Source organism: Lissotriton vulgaris, chromosome 11 (assembly GCF_964263255.1).
Source record: "Lissotriton vulgaris chromosome 11, aLisVul1.2, whole genome shotgun sequence".
In the NCBI taxonomy this organism is placed as follows: Eukaryota; Metazoa; Chordata; class Amphibia; order Caudata; family Salamandridae; genus Lissotriton; species Lissotriton vulgaris.
In genome coordinates, this window is record NC_141699.1 from 604,019,673 (window position 1) to 604,040,673 (window position 21,001).

At 45.0% G+C, this 21,001-nt stretch overlaps 1 protein-coding gene across 6 annotated transcripts in view; it reads right to left on the reverse strand.

The window, feature by feature from the left end:
* The window catches only part of TFDP2 (transcription factor Dp-2), a 631,051-nt gene that overhangs the window by 60,793 nt on the left and 549,257 nt on the right, over positions 1-21,001 (reverse strand). The gene's annotated exons all lie outside the window — the stretch shown is intronic.

The following is a 21,001-nucleotide window of genomic DNA, read 5'->3' on the forward strand; positions in this document are numbered from 1 at the left end:
AAACACATTTGCTCTTGAATATCTGGTGCATATTTGCTGTAAGAGCGCTTGTTACTCAAGAATGTCAAATCTTTCTTTTTTTGAAGTTTCATGCATGAAAATAATACAAATACATCCAAAAAATGTTTATGCACCATCTTTGCAGATTCCTGCTAAAATTGTTGATCCATCCTTAGATCTTCCTTCCTGGTAGTGGCCCTCTATTGAATTGATTGCTGAAATAATGTTTATGAAGGTCCCCACACAAAATGCTAGTGAAGTGTCAAGCAGCACAAACCTATGCAGCACATCTCTTCTAAGCTAAATAGATCAGATGATATTATACAATGAAAAAATTATCTCTGCTGTTTACCAGTCAAGGAGAGTGAAATTCAAAAGTGTGTTGTGAATAACAGTTTTCAAATCATATGCATACCTGAGGAAAATCCAATTTGTATACTACCAAACCACAATTAACGTTGGTTTCCAAAACTGCTACGAGGCAAGGTAGAACTAGATCATGTGTGTGGTGGCTGTTGCTGCAGCCACTAGACAGTACCCATTTAATTGCCATGCATTGCTTCTACATCAAGAGAAAAACTTCTGAAAAATTCAAAATAGCTTGAAAACCGCCTCTTCTTCCATGCGTAAAGACTAAACACTACAAATATTTCAGTTCACTGCTTACAGGATCTTCTGCAATGAATTGATCCCTTTCGTTTTTTGAAATGCACACTGAAACTCTCAAGGACAGTGTGGGTGCTTAGCAATAACACAAACATATTTTTTTATGTATATATAAAATCACTGAAAAAAAGAACGGTTAAAGTAACGTTATAGTTAGGTGAAATGTTCAGTTTTAAACTGTAAAAACCACTGAAATTCACCTGCTATACTTTGAGGTATCTGAAGTAGCTATAACTTGTGCCCTAACTCAACCATAACTTGCGTCCCCCACCATGCACAGTGATATCATCAATGATGTCAAAGAAGATGTCATGAGTGATGTAATATGTAGGGTATTTAGCAGGCCTTGGCGAGGGCGCGAGTTATAGTTATTTGGGATACCTCCAACTATAACTTGTGAATTTCAGTGGTTTTTAGAGTTTAAAACTGAACATTTTACTTAACTACAACGTTACTTTAACCTTCGTTTTTTTTCAATTAATCTCTAGGGCTTTTTTAACGTTAAGAAATATCACTGGGCATGGCGTGGGCGCGAGTGCTAGTTACCGTAGGGCATGAGTTATAGTTACTTGAGATTCCTCCAACTATAACTGGCAGATTTTAATGGTTTTTAGAGTGTAAGGCTGAACATTCCACCTAACTAGAACGCTACAGTAACCTTTGAGTTTTTCCTGTGAATTTATTGGTTTTTTTTTAACGTTAAGTTATATTTAATTACAATATGTTAATCCGATCCCCCCACCAAGCACGGCCTCAAGTGGTGCACGGCGAGGGATGGCTGCATCCAAACCCCGCATGCAGCCTTCTCCACCCTCTGCAGGGCGTTCAATCGAGCATGGCGGGCGTTAGCCACTGGGCATGGCCTGCGGCTAATCCCCAGCATATAGCCAAGCAGTGGCAATTTGGCCACAAAGCCTGGCCCTGCGGACTCCCAGGACCTTTATTTGGTTTTTTTTAAAGAGGAGGGGGCTGCATTCCCTCCTCCCTAAACCTATTATGGCCCTGGGGACCCCAACCTCCATGGACATATATATTTTTAAGGGGAGCGGTCATATGGACGTATTCCCTAAGCCTCCTTAGGCCCTGGGGACCCCATCCCCTAGGGCCACTATTAAAATTAATGGGGAGTGTGCCACGTGGCTCCCTTCCCCAAGCTTTGTCAGGCCCTGGGGACCCATTACCCAGGGCCACTATTAAAATGAAAGGGGAGGGGCTGGGTGGCCCCCTTCCTCAAGGTTTACAAGGCCCTGGGGACCGCATCCCCCAGTGCCAATTCTAAAAATAAAGAGGAGTGGGTTGCGTGGCCCCTCTCTCCGAACCATGATAGGCCATGGGGACCCCATCCACTAAGGTCATAAATTAAAATGAACGGGAGGGGGCATCAGCCTAACCTTCCAGGGGCAATTTTTGCCCCGGGAACCCCATGACCAAACACAATTTTGAAAGGGAGCTTGTGGCCCCCACTTCCCGGGCCGATTGTGGCGCCAGGAACTCCATCCCCCAGGGCACAGCACCTTATATACGAGGGTACCCCAGGACATAGCCTGAGCTGGTACTGGGGGAATGGAGTCCCCAGTGCCATTAATGGCTCAAGGAGCAGTTGCCCTTCTCCCCCTTTACAAATTTGGCTAGGCCCCGGGGATGGTCCTCGGGCCACAATTGCCCCAGAAGGGGGGGGGGGGGGGGGGGAGTGCCCCCCTTCACTTTACAAGTAACTGGGTCACGAGGTATGAGATCTTCGGGCCCAAAATTGGCCTGGCGGGGAGGGGGCTGTGTGCCTCCTTCCCCTTTACAACATGGCCAGGCTCCGGGGAATGGGGTCCTGTGGCCTAAAATGGCTCAAAGAAGGGGGCCATGTGCCACCCTTCCGCCATAAACTGGTCCATGGGGATGGGGTTCCTGGGCCTAAATCAGACTTGGGCACCGGGGTCACACAAGCCCCCCCTCCCAAACAAATAAATATTAGTTTCCCTGGGACCTGGCCCACCCTGGGGGCTTTAAGAAAATACAAGCGCAGGAGATTGTGATTGGTTTTTTAAAACAATTTGTTGCAGATCTTCCATGTATTCACACAAACATTTAAGAAAAAATGGTTTTTGAACCCACCACCAGGCCTAGGGGGCCAGGGTATCCCTACTCTGCTCCCTTGTGTCTTTTTTGTGGGTTTTTTAGGACTCTGGCCTAGTCCAGAGTCCTAAAATAGCTAACACCACTTCATGGTTAAGGTGGTGGCAGCCAATCAGATCTCAGTTGGAGATCTGTCGAAATCCGCAGAGCCTCTGCGTCCCACAATATACAAAGTTTCTTAACATTAATTGCACAAACACTACTCAATGGATTATACCAAAGCACAAAAAAACTCCATCTGGACTTATATCTAGCTTTCTTTCAAATTTGGTGTAAATCCGTTCAGCGGTTTAGGTTTTTAGCAGTGTCTAAAGTTCCTATGGGAAAATGAATGGGGAAAACGCGTTTTGGGAGCCCTTTATTCTCAGCCCCTGCTTGACGGATCACCCTGCAACTTTCCATGTGCCAACTAGGCAAAAAAAAGCACTATTTTAGAATGTTTTGTGGAGCTTGATCAAATATCACCAATGTTTTTAGCAACACATAAAAAGCATTTCCTATGGAAACACGATCCTAACAAACACTACCCAGTGGCGACCACCATAGGGTAATATATATATTTTTACAAAAATACACTGGTCTTTTGCCAGTCCTAATTTGTATTCACGGTTCTCAGCAATATGGAAATAGGCCTAGCCTGACCCTGGGAATCGACAGACAAATAACATTTAGCAGACATTTCTTGCGTTCCTGTTTGTACTGTGACACTGAGATGTCTGTTTACTGCTCTGTAAATAGCGCAATGAGACTCCATGCTATCAGGCAGCGGAGTGCAATGAATGCAGCCCTGAAGGGGAGCCAGCTGAAGTATTCTCCCCTGGAGCCTAATTTTGCATTAATGCCATTCAGGTCCCCACATTCTGTTTTTAAGATTTTAATCATGGTGGTGTTGTTGTTAATAGGGAACAGTAATTAACAATTTCCCTTCTGACATATCTGCACTGTCCCATGACTGAACTGTTTTTCTATGTAGGGACACAACAGATCGCACCTAGTGTCCAATTATTTAGTTTCATGGAAATACCTCTATAATTCGCCATTCCTAGTTACTAGGGACTCTTTCACCTTTCAGCGTCTTAGTGCTGAAAAGTAAACCGAACTTAGACCTTAGTTTCAAGAGTTAGTTCTCAAATTTCCACGTTTCATCTAAGTGCCTACATTCCAGGTACTCATCCAAGGCCAAACTTGTCAAAGGCAGTGAATTCCATCTACCAAAGGTAAGAACCAAATGATTGTGCCTTAAGCTCTTATTGATGTTTTAAATCACAACATGTCCAGTGGAAGAGAGTTGGTTGTCACCAATCTCTCTCAATGGCGGCCCATGTTGTTCCAGGCTCTGGAAACCATGCATAATGACTTAAACTGAAAGTGTTACACTACCTGAAGCCATCAGCTCTCGCTGATCCTGATGCACATAGTGGTCTTTCCCGAGTTCCTCTCTAATACGACAGTAGTCTTTTTAGGTCTTGCCTGCAGACAGCTTGCATCCGTTTGCTCTTGAAAAACCTGCGTTGTAAAATGCCAGTACTTAGAGTGGACTGTGGGTCAGCCCATTACTTAGCATTTGTTGGTTGTCAACCTCATCTGGTTGTCTATTACTTAAAGGCTTTCCTTCCTCTTCTTGTGCTTTTTCCTCCACTTGAGCATTGCTTCAATAACATCCTTTTGATTAGAGGATTTCCACTTCTTAGATTCAGGAACTACTTTTTCTTTGAGCTCTACACGACAGTGCATATGTTTCTTGCTCTTTCTCCCATGCACTACTCACCCCTCCCATTTATGCACCCCTGAACTCTCCATCTTGCTGCCACCCCTCCCAACTCATCTGTAAAAGCACAGCAACAGGCATATTTTTCACAGGTTTCAGAAAAGAGCAGACTTTATCAAGTTGTTTTTCTTTTATGTCCTGCCTTTCACATGTTGCATGAAAGCCCAGGCCTTTGCGCACAAGGGCGGCATTTATAGTGCTGGGTAAGGAGCAGCCTGCTGCACTCACTCAGCCTGCAACTGAGGCAGAAGAGTGACTGAAATCTCCTCTCTACTCCTGGAGGTCCATATATCTGCTCTGTAGGGTCCTGAAGGGCAGTAAAAAGCTTAGGCATTTTTTTCCAGTTCCTAGTCAAAGCAAATGACAAGCTTTTCATTAAAAGTAGACTTTCTCAGGCATCTGTAATTTTTTAAAAATATCTGCTTCTAGTTCTCTTAGTTATGTTTTAATGTGGGAGCATGTACAACAGGCTTTTTAAATTCTGTACAGAGTTTCCTGCTGGAAACATAAGACATAAACCATGATATTTATAAAGATAAAAAAATACTGAATTCAATGTCCAACTTTCAGCTATCTTAAGATACGTGTTTGTTTTTCCTTCAGTATTTTGAAATGCTTTTTGATTTTACTTTAGTAACAATGTTTTACAAACATATGCAAGGCGAATAGCTTAGTACTTGCATTACAAAAGCCAGGCCTATCGGCTTTGCTAATGCTTCTTTAGGAAGTTGATTCTTCCTAGAAGCATTCTGTTGATGCAAATGTATACGCATTCCTAATTCAGTTTCTAGGACACACAATCATTAAGTGTGATATGTAGTGATACATAATAAAAAGCAGGATAGTTCTGGGGGGAGGTTCTGCTGGAAGAAGCAGAAAAAAATCTATCAAATTCACCTGCATTACTGAGAACGAATCCTGTTCATTTTTAGAATCAATCATTTTTATTGAACAGTATATCAACACTTAACACAGCTCGACTCCGGTTCATTTTTAAACTCACATTTCATACTCATTGCTGATTTGGGGGGGATAAACATGGATGATCCTCATATCATGCTTCCTCAGTGGTCTTCATTGAACCCAATAATAAATCTTTCCCTCCAACCTGTAAACGATTAACTAGGCTCTGAATTATTTTTCCAAGATGTTTCTTTGTTAATCCTTTTAGCAGGAAAAATATTACACTGACTTGGATGGCTTCAGTCGCAGTACAGGGAGAACAGTTAAAACATTTTTTTTTTAAATAAAGAGTTGAGGATCTCAAAAAGAATTACAACATGCAGATCGACAAGCACGCTTGCAGAATAACATATTTGGGGCATCTTTCACTCTTGCAATGTGTTAGATCTGGGGGTCTCTAGTTGGCAGAGGTAAGTACCTTAGACCAAGTAGGGACCCTTGCTTCTAGTCAGGGTGAAGGAATACACACAGTAGATAACCTCCGCTCTCCTCTAGGTAGCTTGGCGCGAGCAGGCAGGCTTATCCCCAAGGCAATGTGTATAATATTTGCACTTAACACAACAATAATCCCCAATCCACCACAAACTGAGACCACACAGGTAAGTATATTTTATAAAAATATATGGAATATGCTACTTACCAGTATGCATCTGTTCTTGGCATAGAGGGCTGCAGAGTGGTACATTATGAATAGATCGCCATCTGGTGTTGGGCTCGGATGATTGCACTTTGTTTTTCTCTTGGAGAGTCTTTTGTATCTTGGTGACTCCTCCCTTGGTTGGTAGTGCGCATGGGCATCGGCTCCATCCTTAGATTGTTTTGCCATAGTAGGGTTAGATGGAGCAGTATAGTAGAATACAGATAAGAGTGCCCATGTAAGTGTATCTAAATAAGATAATGTTGGAACAGACACAGGTTTCCGGGGAGGCTGGGAGGGCATGTACCACTCTGCAGCCCTCTATGCCAAGAACAGATGCATACTGGTAAGTAGCATATTCCGTTCGAGGCATAGGGGCTGCAGATGGTACATTATGAATAGACTATACAGCAGTTCTCTCCCTAGCGGTGGTCGCCCGTGTCTGTTGCAACTGTCTGAAACAATGTTTTTAATACTGCTTGTCCCACTCTAGCTTGTTGTGTAGTTTGCACATCTACACAATAGTGTTTTGTGAAGGTGTGCGGTGTAACCCAGGTAGCCGCTTTGCATATGTCATCTAGTGGAATGTTTCCCAGAAATGCCATAGATGCTCCTAGTTTACGTGTAGAGTGAGCTCTAGGAGGAACAGTTAATGTTCTCTTTGCCTTTAAGTAGCATATTTGAATGCATTTTACAATCCATCTGGCAATGCCCGCTTTGGAGATGGGATTGCCTTTATGTGTAGGAGAAAACGCAACAAATAGCTGTTTTGTCTTTCTGAAAGTTTGTGTTCTTTCTATATAGTACAATATGGCCCTTCTAACGTCCAGTGTATGTAGGGCTCTTTCAGCTACTGTTTGTGGTTTTGGAAAGAAAACCGGTAATTCCACTGACTGATTGATGTGGAATGCTGAAATAACCTTCGGTAAGAATTTTGGGTTTGTTCTAAGAACCACTTTATTTTGGTGTAGCTGCATAAATGGTTCTTGAATTGTAAAAGCCTGCAGTTCACTTACTCTTCTAAGTGACGTGATAGCTATGAGGAAGGCCACCTTCCATGTGAGGAATTGTATTTCACACCTATGCATAGGTTCAAAGGGTGGCCCCATTAGTCTGGTAAGCACTATGTTGAGATTCCAGACTGGGGAAGGTGGTCTTCTTGGTGGAATGACTCTTTTGAGTCCTTCCATGAAAGCTTTAATTGCTGGTACCTTAAACAGTGACAGATGTTGCCTGTTTTGTAGATACGCCGCTATAGCTGCGAGATGAACTCTGATAGAGGTATATGCTAGGTTACATTGCTGTAAGTGTAACAAATAGCAAATGATTTGTTTAGTGGATGCGTCCAGAGGGTTGATGTTCTTACTGTTACAGTGTATAGCAAACCTCTTCCATTTTGCTGCATAGCATGCTCTGGTGGTAGGACGTCTTGCTTGCTTAATGATTTCCATGCATTCTGGTGGTAAATCTAAATACCCAAACTCTATGACCTCAGGAGCCAGATCGCTAGGTTCAGTTGTTTGGGATCTGGGCGCATTATTTCTCCATGGTTCTGTGTAAGATGCATGGGTAATAACCTTAGCTTTTGATGTGGTACTTGTGATAGTTGTAGCAGCGTGGTGAACCACGGCTGTCTTGCCCACGTGGGTGCCACTAGTATCATTGTCATTGAGTGTTGCTGTAGTTTCCGAACCAGTAATGGAATTAGTGGTAGAGGAGGGAACGCGTAAGCAAATTTGTTGGACCAATTTATCCACAGTGCATTGCCCTGGGACCTTTGGTGTGGGTACCTGGATTCGAATTCCTTTCATTTTGCGTTCTGATGATTGGCAAACAGATCTATCTCTGGTTGCCCCCATTTTTGGAAGAATGGCTGTAGTATTTGGTCGTGCAGCTCCCATTCGTGTACTTGTTCTGACTGTCTGCTTAGGATGTCTGCTATTTGATTTTGAACTCCTGGTAGGTGTTCCGCTAACAGGTAGATCTTTTGAGGAATGGCCCATCTCCATATGTCCTGTGCTAGTCTGGACAGTTGGAGAGAGTGTGTCCCCCCCTGTTTTTGAATATAATACATTGCAGTCATGTTGTCTGTTCTGATCAGGACTGCTTTTCCTGCTATTTGCATTTGGAAAGCTTTTAGTGCTAGAAATATTGCTAATAGTTCTAGGTAGTTGATGTGCAGTTTCTTTTGCTGCACACTCCACTTCCCCTGTACTGTGTATTTGTCCATATGCGCTCCCCATCCGGAGAGCGATGCGTCCGCTGTTATTATCACGTGTGGAATTGGCTCTAGGAACGACCGTCCCTTGGAAATGTTTTCTGTGTTCCACCACTTCAGAGAGCGATACGTCCGGTCGTTTACCAACACCAGATCTGTAATCTGACCTTGAGCCTGATTCCACTGTGTCGCTAGACACTCTTGTAGTGGGCGCATTTGCAGTCTGGCATGTGGTATTAGCAGTATGCAGGAGGACATCATGCCTAATAGTTGCATAAACACTCGTGCTGGTAGTAAGTGTTGTGGTTGAAATCTTTGTATTAACCCGACCATTGTCTGTACTCTGATTGGGTTGGGGTATGCTATTGCCTTCTCTGTGTCTACTGTAGCCCCCAGGTATTGCTGAATCTGGTTTGGTTGCAGGTGTGATTTTTTGTAGTTCACCGTGAACCCTAGGTGGTGCAGCAATTGGATTGTCTTCTGTGTGTTGTGAAGACATTCTTCCTTTGACTTGGCCTTTATTAGCCAATCGTCCAAGTATGGGAAGACATGTATTTGTTGTCTTCTTAGGTGTGCTGCCACCACAGCTAGACATTTTGTGAAAACTCTTGGTGCTGTTGTGACACCGAACGGAAGGACTTTGAACTGATAGTGTTGTCCTTCTAACACAAACCTTAGGTATTTTCTGTGGGCTTTGTGAATTGGGATATGAAAGTAAGCGTCTTTTAGATCCAGTGTAGAAAGAAAGTCCCCTTTCTTTAGTAAAGGGAGTACTTGTTGGAGCGTGACCATGTGGAAATGCTCCGAATTTATGTAAGCATTGAGAGGTCTGAGGTCTAATATTGGTCTTAGGGACCCGTCCTTTTTGGGGATCAGGAAGTATAGAGAGTATACTCCTGTTCCTTGCTGATCCTTTGGGACCTTCTCTATTGCATGCTTTTGTAGAAGTGCTAGCACTTCTTCTCTTAACAATGTCAGATGATCTTGACTCATTGGACGCTGTTTGGGGGGGATATTTGGTGGGGTAGCTATGAGTTCTAGGCAATAACCATGTTGGATAATTTGTCTCACCCACTTGTCTGACGTGATGTTTTCCCAGACAGGCAGGAACTGTGATAGACGTCCCCCGACCGGTGTTATGTGGTCTGGGGGGAGTTCTATGAAGTCACTGTTTTGGTGTTGAGGCGTTGCGGTTGTTATTATTTCCGCGGCCTCTACCCTTATTGTTGTTACCTCTGTAACTGCCTCTTGAATTACCTCTGGGTGATGTTGGTGTGAAAGATGTGGATTGCTGATTCGTTCCTGTGTTCTTTGAGCCCCCTCTATAGGTGGATCTACGAAAGGAACCTCTGTGTGTTGGCTGTTGCAATGCTCCCATTGACTTAGCCGTTTCCGTATCTTTCTTCATTTTTTCTAATGTCTCGTCTGTGCTTGAACCAAACAATGTTTTCTGATCAAATGGTTTGTTCAATAGGGCTGTTTGTACTTCCTGTTTGAATCCTGAGATTCTAAGCCATGCATGCCTTCTTAGCATGACACTGGTGTTAATAGACCTTGCTGCAGTGTCTGCTGCGTCTAATGCACACTTAATGGAAGTATTGGTTATTATTTTACCTTCCTGTATTAATTGATCTGCCTTTTTCTGGTGTTCTTTTGGGAGATGTATGAGAAGTTTTTCTAACTCATCGTAATGTGCCCTGTCGTAACGTGCGAGTAGTGCTTGTGTATTGGCTATACGCCAGCTATTCGCTGCCTGTGATGCTACTCTTTTGCCTGATGCATCTATTAACTTCGACTCTTTATCTGGTGGAGGAGCCTCTCCTGTAGATAATGAGTTTGCTCTTTTACGAGCGTTTGAGACCACCAGCGAGTCTAGAGGTACATGCCCTCTAATAAATATTGGGTCCTTTGGAGCCGCTTTGTATTTTTTATCAATTCTCGGGTTTAACACCCTGGCTCTCACTGGGTTTTCGAATATTTCCTCTGTGTGACTAAGAAGACCCTTTAACATAGGAAGAGTACCTGATGTTCTCTGTGCATTAGGTAGAGTCTCTAACAAGAAATCCTCTATTTGAGGTTCTGTGTGCATATCTAGTTTGTGATACTTTGCTGCCCTATTAATGAGCTGCACAAACCCTGTGTTATCATCAGGTGGTGAAGGCTTTGAGGGATATAGCTCTGGGTCGTTGTCCTCATCTGACCCTACATCATAATTTTCCCATGGGTCCTCCTCATCTGGGATAGTTTCGTCATCCCCCTGAGGTTCTCCCTCCCCTAGATCACTGTCTACATCTGACTGAGGTGTAGCTGGTCTTGGTGTGGAAGGTGTAGGAATATTTGGCCTATTGTGAGGAATAGGAGAAGAGGGTGTGACTCTAGGACGAGGAGAAGCAGGAGGAGTTATATTCGTCCCCATTGTTCTCTTTTTTGAAGGAAGAGGTTTATCTTCTGACTGTTCACTCTTTCTCTTCTTTGTGACCACTTTCCCAGTTTGTGGATCAATAAACAAGATCTTTTGTTTGGGATCTGTCTGTTGCTCCTGAATCGGTACCGAAGGTCCTGGTTCCGAGAGGTGCTTTTGTTTTCGATCGTCAGATCTTGTTGTTTTCGACACCGAATGCCTGCTCGATTCCGACTTTCTTGGTATCGAGTGTCTCTTGGGCGATAAGTCATATTTATGTTTCGACATGGAATGTTTCGATACCGAGCTCTCTTTTGCATGTAGCCTCGGTGCCGAAGTCGATGTCGCCCTTTTCTCGGATCCGACATGGTGGGAGTCCGAGTGTTTCGGTTTCAGTTTCGGTTTCGTTGCCGGGCCCGAGGGCGGGGCGTCGGAAACTTTTTTCAGCGGTTTGACCGGGCCCGAGGGCGGGGTCGTTACCGCACGGGGTCGGTTTTTCGGTAAGGGGACGTCGTCACTCACGGTTTGTTGATCGATGAGTTCTTCGGTCTCCGACTGGTCCCCTTCCGACCCCGACTGTTCTTCTTCTTCTTCCTCGATTTGCTCGTCTCCGAACAACTCTGGGATCGCTTCCGCCTGCATTCTGGAAACCTCGTGTCTTCGAGCTCGACGATTTCTAATCGTTAGCTTGGAGGAGAATGCTGCACAGGCTTCGCAGTCCCTGGATTCGTGTTCAGGCGATAGACAGAGGTTGCACACCTCGTGTAGGTCCTTGTGTGGGAACTTAGCACCACACGTTGGACATTTTTTGAATGGAGTCCTTTCCATGGACTCCGGGCTTGACTGCGTCGAGAAAGGCCTCCTGTTCTTCGACGTAGATCCAAGTTTTTCTCTTCGATTTTTAATTTGCAACGCGTCGGAATGGAAATGAACGCGTTCGATAACAATACCGTCGAATTGGAAAGGGAATACGCGCCGATAAATCACTTTCTTCTGAAGTTGATCTGGAGCGTCTCGATCCTCATCCGAACCCGATGGCGGAAAAAAACAATCTAAGGATGGAGCCGATGCCCATGCGCACTACCAACCAAGGGAGGAGTCACCAAGATACAAAAGACTCTCCAAGAGAAAAACAAAGTGCAATCATCCGAGCCCAACACCAGATGGCGATCTATTCATAATGCACCATCTGCAGCCCATATGCCTCGAACATAACGTTATCTGGTTGCAGCAATGTAAATAAGGCAGTTGCACGATAATCACTTTAGTATAGAAATGATGCACTTAATCTTAATTGGTGGTACTTAATTTCAGGAAGTTCTCATGTAAACAAATGTCTCCAGTCTCTTCAATCAGCAAAAAGATATGCCAATGATTTATGATTAAAACGCTCTTAAAACTAGCAGTCAGAACCATGCCAGCGTTGTGAAATGCCACGGGACCCGGCCCCTAGCGTCAGGGACCCTTCGCGCCTCACCGGAATGCTGTTGGGAGGGGGGACTCTCTTCCTCGTGGTCGGTATCCTTCCAGGCGCCCAGACGTACCTCGTGGGTGAGCGCTCCCGCCCGGCCGGTCTCCGGATGCTCTCCGCCCGCTCTCCGTCCTTCAAGGTGCAGCGGGGAGCAGAGACGGCAGGCCCCGGGCTGGAGCACTCGGATTAATCCCTCGGCGAGGTCAGGTCAGTCTTCCCCGGGCCCGGCGGTGATCTCGGCGAATTCTCCCGGCTCCTCGGCAGCTTCAGTTGAGGCAGCCAATCCCGTCGCGGCGTCTACGACGAGCCCCTCTGAGCGCGAGGCCGCCAACCAATGGCAGCGCGGCCTCGCTGATGACGCTCCGCCACAACAGCCAATCCCGTTGCGACTCTGGTGAGGGGGCTCGGCCCTCTCGCCCAATCAGAGCGCGGCGGGCTCGATCTTTAGGACACAGCCACCGGGATGATACGGGGCACTTTTCACGGGGGTTACTGACCCCGGGCTGCGACGGTGACACGGCCAGCAATTGTTTTTCAGCGCTCCTTGCGCTGAGGAGACCCACAAGCTCAGATCTTCGCCCCACACGTGTCGATGTACACGGCGACCTCGGCCACACGGTAGGCTGGTTCAGTGCGGCGCCCTCACTTGGATTAGAAAGCAGCCAGTGCGCTACACAGCCCGACACAGTGTCTCACGATCTTTGCACTGCACAGCAGCTTCAGGGGCGCAGCAGAATCTTGTGGTCCTGGGGCAACCTTTATGTTCCTGGGTTGCAGACAGGGAGCCAGATCTTCTCAAGCCCTTGGAGATTCAGGTTGCAGACACAGCACACAGCAAAGTCTTAGCAGTTTCAAGCAGGCAGGGTCACAGCTCACAGCAAAGTCCCTTTCTTCTCCTCTCCTTCAGTTGGATAGCAGGATAGGTCAGCCCTTAAAGCACACAGCAAGGCAATCTTCCATCAGCTCCTTCAGCAGTCCTTCTTCTGGCAGAAGTTCCTCTTGATTGTAGAATCTGATTTTCGGTAGTGAGGGGTCCTTCTCTTATACCCCAAAAAGGCTTTGAAGTCTTTTGAAGTCTTTGTGCAAAGGGGGCCCTGAGCCCGGTCAAAACCAGTTCTGAGGGTCTGGGGTGTTTCTGGTTTCCTTCTTCCTCCCAGTCGCCCAGCAGGAGGTGGAGCCAGCTTTGAGGTTAGGCAGGCACAGCCCTTCACTATCAGATGCTATCTCCTCCCACTTCCCTGGCAGCAGATGCTGCCTTTCATCCACGCGGCTGGCTCAGATAACCCCCTGGGGGCTCTGCAGACCCTGTCATCCTCAACCCAGACAGTCAATCCACAAACAGTCCCAGGCACACAGAAAGGTTTAGACAAGAGAACAGCCACTTTCTAAAAGTACTATTCTCAAACACAGAATTTAAAAATAACTTTTACTAAAAGATGTGTTATTAAATTCTGAGTTCAGGGATATCATTCACTTATGTCCCATCTTGTTCCTATGGGAAGATAGGCTGGGATCCAATGGGACCAGCCTCCCCCATGTTACTCTATGGAGCAAGATAGCCTTACAGCAGTGAGCACACAAAATGGCTGCTGCTCACTACCAGAGCATGTTACCTGCACTAGTACATGCTCTACCTTATCCATGCACTGCACCCTGCCCAGGGGGGGTACCTTGAGCCTTCCATAGGGGTGACTGGTGTGCACAGACAGGGAAGGGTTAGGCCCAGCCAGTGGGGACACTGGCCAGGCGGACATGGCAGTCCACTGACTGCACACAGGCCCTGCGCTGGCAGGCCTGAGACATCATTTTAGGGCTACTCATGTGGGTGGCGCAATCTGCGCTGCAGGCCCACTAGTAGCATCTGTCATCACCAGCCCTGGCACACACAGTGCACTTTACTAGGGACTTCATGGTGATACAAATATGCCAATCAGGTATACCCAATCAATATGACAATTTACAGAGGGAGCACTTACCCTCTGACACTGATCAGCAGTGGCAGAGGGTCCAACGCATCTAAACCAGCAACAACGAAATCCAGCACAGCATCAAAAATACATGAGTCAGAGGCAAAAAGATGGGGGAAAAACCACGCCAAGGATGTCAGGTCTAACACAATGACAATACCAACCAAAGGCAAAACCAGAGATTTTCTGATTTTATCCAGTGAGTAGCTCTTAGCTTGACAGACCTTCTTTCTGACCCCTGATGGGCTGGCCAAGAAAGACCATTTGAGGGTTTGCCTAATATTTCCCAAACAATGATAATTTTCTTTTGTTTCAATCACTACCTCACTAGAAAAGGATAAGCCAAATAGGTGTCTCTTTCTGTCTCCAGATAATAAGAAGAGATGGCATGGAGAGACACGCGAAAAGCTTTGGATTACACTTTCATAGCTACTAAAACTAAAACAGCACAATTAAGTGATTTTTGAATGGTTCAGGGAACCCTTCACTTAGTTGACAATTACCAAAGCCAGGATCATGGCTACACATATGAAACTAGGGTTCAGGACTTGTCCCGCCATATGGAATTTACCACAGAGAGGCAATGTCAATGTGCTGGATTTGCTGACCCAAACACCAAGATCAAATTGGAGTACCTGTAATTATACATGAGATAATCATAAAACAGGCCTTTCAGTTCGACCTTCTGATACGTTTATTCTTCTCCTTCGCATATGAGCAAGTTAGTTGACCCACTAGCCCAGATAGTTATTGTCATCAACGGCCTGTGCTCAGGGATAGTAGATGAGTATGTAGACTTACTAATGACCTGGGGACGTCTAGTGCTAAATTATTATCAGATGAAGGCAGCATGTTTGGCAGAATTGTTATTAAGGTCCACTAGCTATTAAGCACATGAAAACGTCAGAGCTCTACACATTTAATATTTGTGTATCAGGATCCATTCGTGTTAGTTTAACTTTGGGTGTGGGTGATCAGTGTGTGTACATTTGTAAATATTTCTTTATTTTTAAGGATGTTTGAGCTTATTTTTGCCTAAGTCACTGAGAAGCGGTATGTGAACCTATTTTTGTGAGCGATACAGATTAACTAAGCTTGTGTAGGGGATCTGTTAAGATCAGTATTTTTTAGTAGGTGTTACTATTGTGTGTGTGGGATAATTTTTGTGCTATTTGGCTCTCATACAGGATCTGTGTTTAGCAGTGGTCAATGTATACATTTGAAAAAAGAGAGATCTACAACACTTTTCGGAGATGTGTGCATGCTTGTATTTGTGTCTTTAAAATAAGTACAGATCAACTACACACAAAACAAATACAAATATCAGTGTAGTTGCAAGTTTTGGTCTTTCTGGCGTGACTGTGTTTGCCATTAGTGGGCGGAGAGAGCTGACCTGTTTGCCGAAAACACATCTCACCCAACACAAAGTTTAAGACTATGCACACATACACATACACATACACACAGATTAGACTCCCTTCTGACACAGTGACACATACACATGGGGTGTGGAATCAAGGTTATAATGGTCATGTTGTATAGCATAAATGAGTAAAGAAAAGAAAGTCTAAGACATGATTGGCTGCGTCTATAAAATTACACGTCCGCTTTTTTCTTTTTCTTTTCTGATCAAAGCTGGGGCAGCACATAAAAAGCATGATTGGAATTTATTTTTTGTGATATATGATTTAATGAGTTGTTTTGATTATAGTTGGGTGGTAATAATGAGCAAAATCGTGAACTTTAATATTAGTAGTGTTGTGAGACCATGAAATTTTGTTGGATATATGTTTTGTTTTCTTGTGCAGGTGAATACTGCACATTTGTTAGGAGGGAAAATTATTTACTCTCTGTCCTGAAGAAGGTGGTTCTATTTTGACATTCCACAGAAACGTGTTGACGCCCATCTCTGTTAAATTTGAGTAAAAATGGAAAAAGACCTAGATAATGTAATCAATTCATTGATTCCTTCACATTAACAAAAAATACTTAATGACTTATGTGTATGTTTTAGGTATTGTCCCTCTTGTCACAGTGTATCTGTTATATATTGTGTTGCACTGTTTTAACTTTTGATTTTAGACAGTTTTTAAATTGATGAATTTAATGTAATTGTATATTTATATATGGTGTGAAATAATAAGGGCCCAATTCCGATGATGTTCAGAAGGCCTCTGAATCGGATTTGGCTTTCCCGGATCCGATTCATAGCCCTTGTTTCCGACAGAATCGTACACAGGTCCGAACGACCAAGTACGATGTGAAGATCGCGTATGTGCCAACCAAATCGTTTCCAAACCTGATCCTGTCCGTACGACTCGTTCTAAGCTGAATCTTACCGGAGCCAGATTCGACAGAGCAACTGTTGGAATTGTACTTCGGGGGAGCCCTCCAAACCTGTCACGGGGGGTGCCCATGGGTCCCCCTGATCTAAGCATGCACAGTGTGGCGGGCAAAATGGGGTGCCCGCCATGGTGTGTACGCTTTTCTGCACCCACCCCCTTTTTGCTATGAGAGCCTGTGCACACGTCCGTGCACAGGCTCCCATTTAGTGCAAAGGGAGGCCTGCCGAATCGAGTCAGTAACCATAAAGTTGCATCGTACTCACTCGGATGGACTCGCACAGTGCGGCTTGCTAGGAAAGACCTCCAGGTCCGATTCGTACAGAGGGCTTTCCTAGCGAGATTTGAATCGGCCTCTAAATATTGTTTAATAATAACAAATAACGGCTAAGAATTGTCTAGTTTGTCCCCTTTGAAACAGGTGTAAAGGAATGTATGGAATGCAAGAAGTGCAGCATGAAAGAGGTGAATGAAGAGATTTCTCCAAGAGACCTTTTCTGATATTAACAGCAGTAAATAAAAAAACAAAAATGCACAAAAGCATTTTTTGATGCAATGGAGTGGGGGATGGGGAAAAGACAGGGCGTGGATAGGTGGGAGCAACACGGATGACGTAGGTGGGGCAACACGGAGGGGTGGTGGGTAAAATAATGCTGTGGAATGGGAAGGAGAAGCAACAGCTGAAAGAGAAGGAGGGTGTGGGGGAAGCAACACGTAGGGTTGGGGGAATGAAACAGCACAGAGGATGTGGGTGAAGAGGAGAAAATATGACCAACAGAGAAGGAGGGGAGAAAGCAATACAGAGCAGTTTAGAACGGAAGGAACACTTGAGCGGGCTTGGGAAGAAAAAGTGACTGAGAAGGAGGACAAGGGAGGGGGAAGCAACACAGAGGGAGGAGGCATGGAAGCAACATGGAGGGTAGGGATGGAGAGGAGTCGCAATGGGCGAGAGAGGAACAGTGATCAGGGAGAAGCATATGGGCAAGAAAGTAACCGGGGGAGAACATGAGAGAAACATGGAGAGGTCAGGGACAAGCAAACGAATGACAGTGAGTAACACTAACAGTGCAGGGGGGTTGAAGTACACAAGGGAGGCAGCTGTAAAATGCATGCACTCTTATGGAGTGCTTAACCAAAAAAAAGCAGTGCTTGAAAAGCAAGCGATGGAAGCCTAGGAGCCAGTCTATCAATAAAAATGGCGAGGAGGCTATGCCTCAAGGGAGGGTCAAATACAATATTAACATGTTAGGACACAAATAAGAAACAGGCAAAAGAGACGGACAGTCATGGATGGGCTCAAACCCCCTGAATGTTCTTGGTAAGTCTGCAGTATGTCTTTCAGAAGCAGACAGCTATGCAGTCTGGTCAGCTCAAACTAAAAGTGACTCTTGGAGGGCAGCCTAAGAGTGTAGTAACCAGATAACGCCTTGCCAACAGTCTTGAACTTTCCTTGTACTCAACATTTTTTCATATCAACTAGTCCAACTGGTCACACCCAACATGAAAGTTTTCAGACTGACCAATGAGTTTAAGGGTATTTAAGGACTGAAAAACTGCTGCCATTAGTGACATGAATCCATTGGATAACCTACCCCAATGAAAGTACAGCATAGTGGAGACACTTTACTTGCCACTAGCCGGCATCCCCATGAATCTCTTAAAATCAGTTCCATAAGATTGCTGTGCCTCTGGACAGGATAAGTTAATTCGGGCCGAGGAGCACCTGAAGGTGAGTAGGGAGTGCATACGCCTCTGCTATTTGATGTGCTCCCACTCATCACTTAACACTACATTCTTCTCAGGATTCTTTACCTTCTCTGAACTTGTGCAGTCCACTTTTACCCGCTCTGTCCTCCAACCTTTCCTCATCATGTCCCATTCCCCTGAGAATCCTTACCAGTGTCCTCCTCTTTCCCACATCTTTCTCTACTCCACAATTAGTTCTGAATGTATCCGCTGCTTATAGCTCAGTTCCCAGCTCTTCAGTCTGCCCCGATTTCTTCCCCCTCACAGGCCTCTAGTCCTGCCTCTGTTCCTTCTTCTCTGCCATGAGATTCTGTACCCCACACTATACTTGATGCCACTCCCAGCTCTCCCAAATTACTCAAAGGGGGCACACCAGCACTAATCTTTGGGGGACCAGCACTTATGTTTCCTCACTAGACTTTGATCTAGAGCAAGGGAGAGAAAAACACAAAAATGGGAAAAGAGAATGATGGAAAAACGGTGGCAAAGGCAGAAAGAAGGGAAGGAAGGAAGCATGCAAGTGTAAGATAAAGGGACAAGGAGGTTCTGGTGGTGAATTAAGGAAGCATGATGTGGAATAAAGGACACAGTTTTGGGATTCAGCAGTCTCAACATTGAGCATCGGCAGCCAAGGGCTTCTGAGAAGTCTTTCAGCATCGGCACTTATTATTTTACAAATTAACTCCTTCCAAGCTCATGATGAGTTCAGCTCGTCATCAGGCCCGGTTGCGCTGTGCTCATGACGAGCTGAACTCGTCATGACATGCGCGGCGCTCACACGCGGGGCTAATTGTCCCGCTGTGCAGAGCATTCCGAAAAACGGGCGTGGTCATTACGAGCTCAGCGCCACCGTGCAGCGTGACGAGCCAAGCTCGTCACAAGCATCGTGGTGCTTCGCGCACCCCCACCTCCCCCCAAACCGCTGGGGAATTAGCCCCGCGGCGAAGGTGTTAAGCACTGGTTATGTGTACTACTGCAATCCCCGTTTCAGCTCATACTTCCCTTGGTGCACCTTATCCATTCTGCTCTGCTCGTAGGGTGAATAGAATTGTGCTTGTGCCTTGATGCCTTCTACACTTCCAACTCTCTGAACTGCCCTCTCCACAGCCCCACATTGTTTCCAACTTTTCCACTTCTCTCTTCTTCATCCATGTGGCAAAGTGTCTTCCACCCGATCACATGCTCCCTGCTCTGAGCCTTCTCTTTGTTACCAATATTCTCCCCATTCCGTCCCCTGCTTCAAACTTTATCCATACGGTGCGATGTTGGTACTTTTGTTTCAGTGTTTTGGTGTGCTTTGTGTTGTTCACTGTATAGTTATGTGGTACAAGTGTGTAAGAGAGAGGGTATGAGAGAGGGTATGTAGATGCAGGTGCTGCGGGAACAAAGTGTTTGTGTGTACGTGGTGTTGTGAGGCATATTTGCCGTTGTACAGCATCCATGGATCTGCAAGTGTGTGCAGAATTGTGCACCTGTAGAGGTGACTGCTTTGAACTGATGTAAACGTAAAAATGTGCTTCTTTAGTGGCTGTTTTGTATTTGTGTGTGACTTTGTGTGTTGAAAGAGCTTTGCGTGCGGCTGTTTAATCTAAAGTGCAACTTTGTGTCCCTTCTCATGTTTCCATTCCAATACCTCCTAATATGGGGCCATGGTACCAAAGTAGCCATTTACACATGGAATCACCACTTTGCTCTCATCTTTCTCTGCCTCCTTCCTGGTTGCCATCCAACCCACTTGGAGGACAGAGAAAGAGAGGGACGCCAACAGGATATTCCCTGCAGCATTCATACCAGGACAAGGATGTATATTAGTAAAGAGACAGCCAGCCGCTAGATACTAGCACCAAACCTCGAGACAGCTGCAGGGTGAGCCTGTTATTTGTTCTGCTTAGTTATAAGCCCCTGGGGCACCGAGAAGAGATTTATATGCATGTAAACACCAAATGCATTAAATAGGTTAACCACTTTCTAAAACAGTGCACTATTCTGTAACAGATTTTAACACCGTGCAACTAGGAAGAAAATCTCACACTAGAAGATTTACATTGTTTTGAATCAACTCATTGCATCACTGTAAAGTCTGAAAAATGTCTAATTTGTTAAGTGGTGAGTTCAAATTCCACTGAGAAAGTTTACAAAATGCAGGACTTTTCCTTACCCCACATGTTGCTTGTGTTGCTTGTATTGCCTGGCATGTTAAGCAGTTCACAAAATAACATTGGCACAATGCCACAATTCGTCTCCTAGTCCTAGGCTTTCTTTGGGGCACCGACCAGAAGCTTACAAGCTTGACTACATTCAGTTTACATCTTACAAAGCGTTATATCGTTACACGAAAAGGGAACATTTGTATTTGAAATTCCCCAACCTGTTCAATAAGGCCCGATTAGACTTAATGGAATTTCATCCTTCCTTTCCCTTTCATTCAAATGCATGTATGTATTTATGTAGAGTTCCAAAGAATACTCTGGCCATTCCAACTAGTTCAAAATACATTTGTGTGCTACATTCACTATGTAGCAGACATCCGTGGGGGAAATTAGTTCTGGTTGAAATTGGCTGGTCTGGGTTGGCCAAGGGAGAAGATAATTTCCTCTGAGGTGTAAACCAGTGCAGAAATTGACCTTTAAACGGTCGGAGGAGCAGGGAGCAAAGACACAGAAATCAGAAAAATACAATGTAACAGAAACACAGA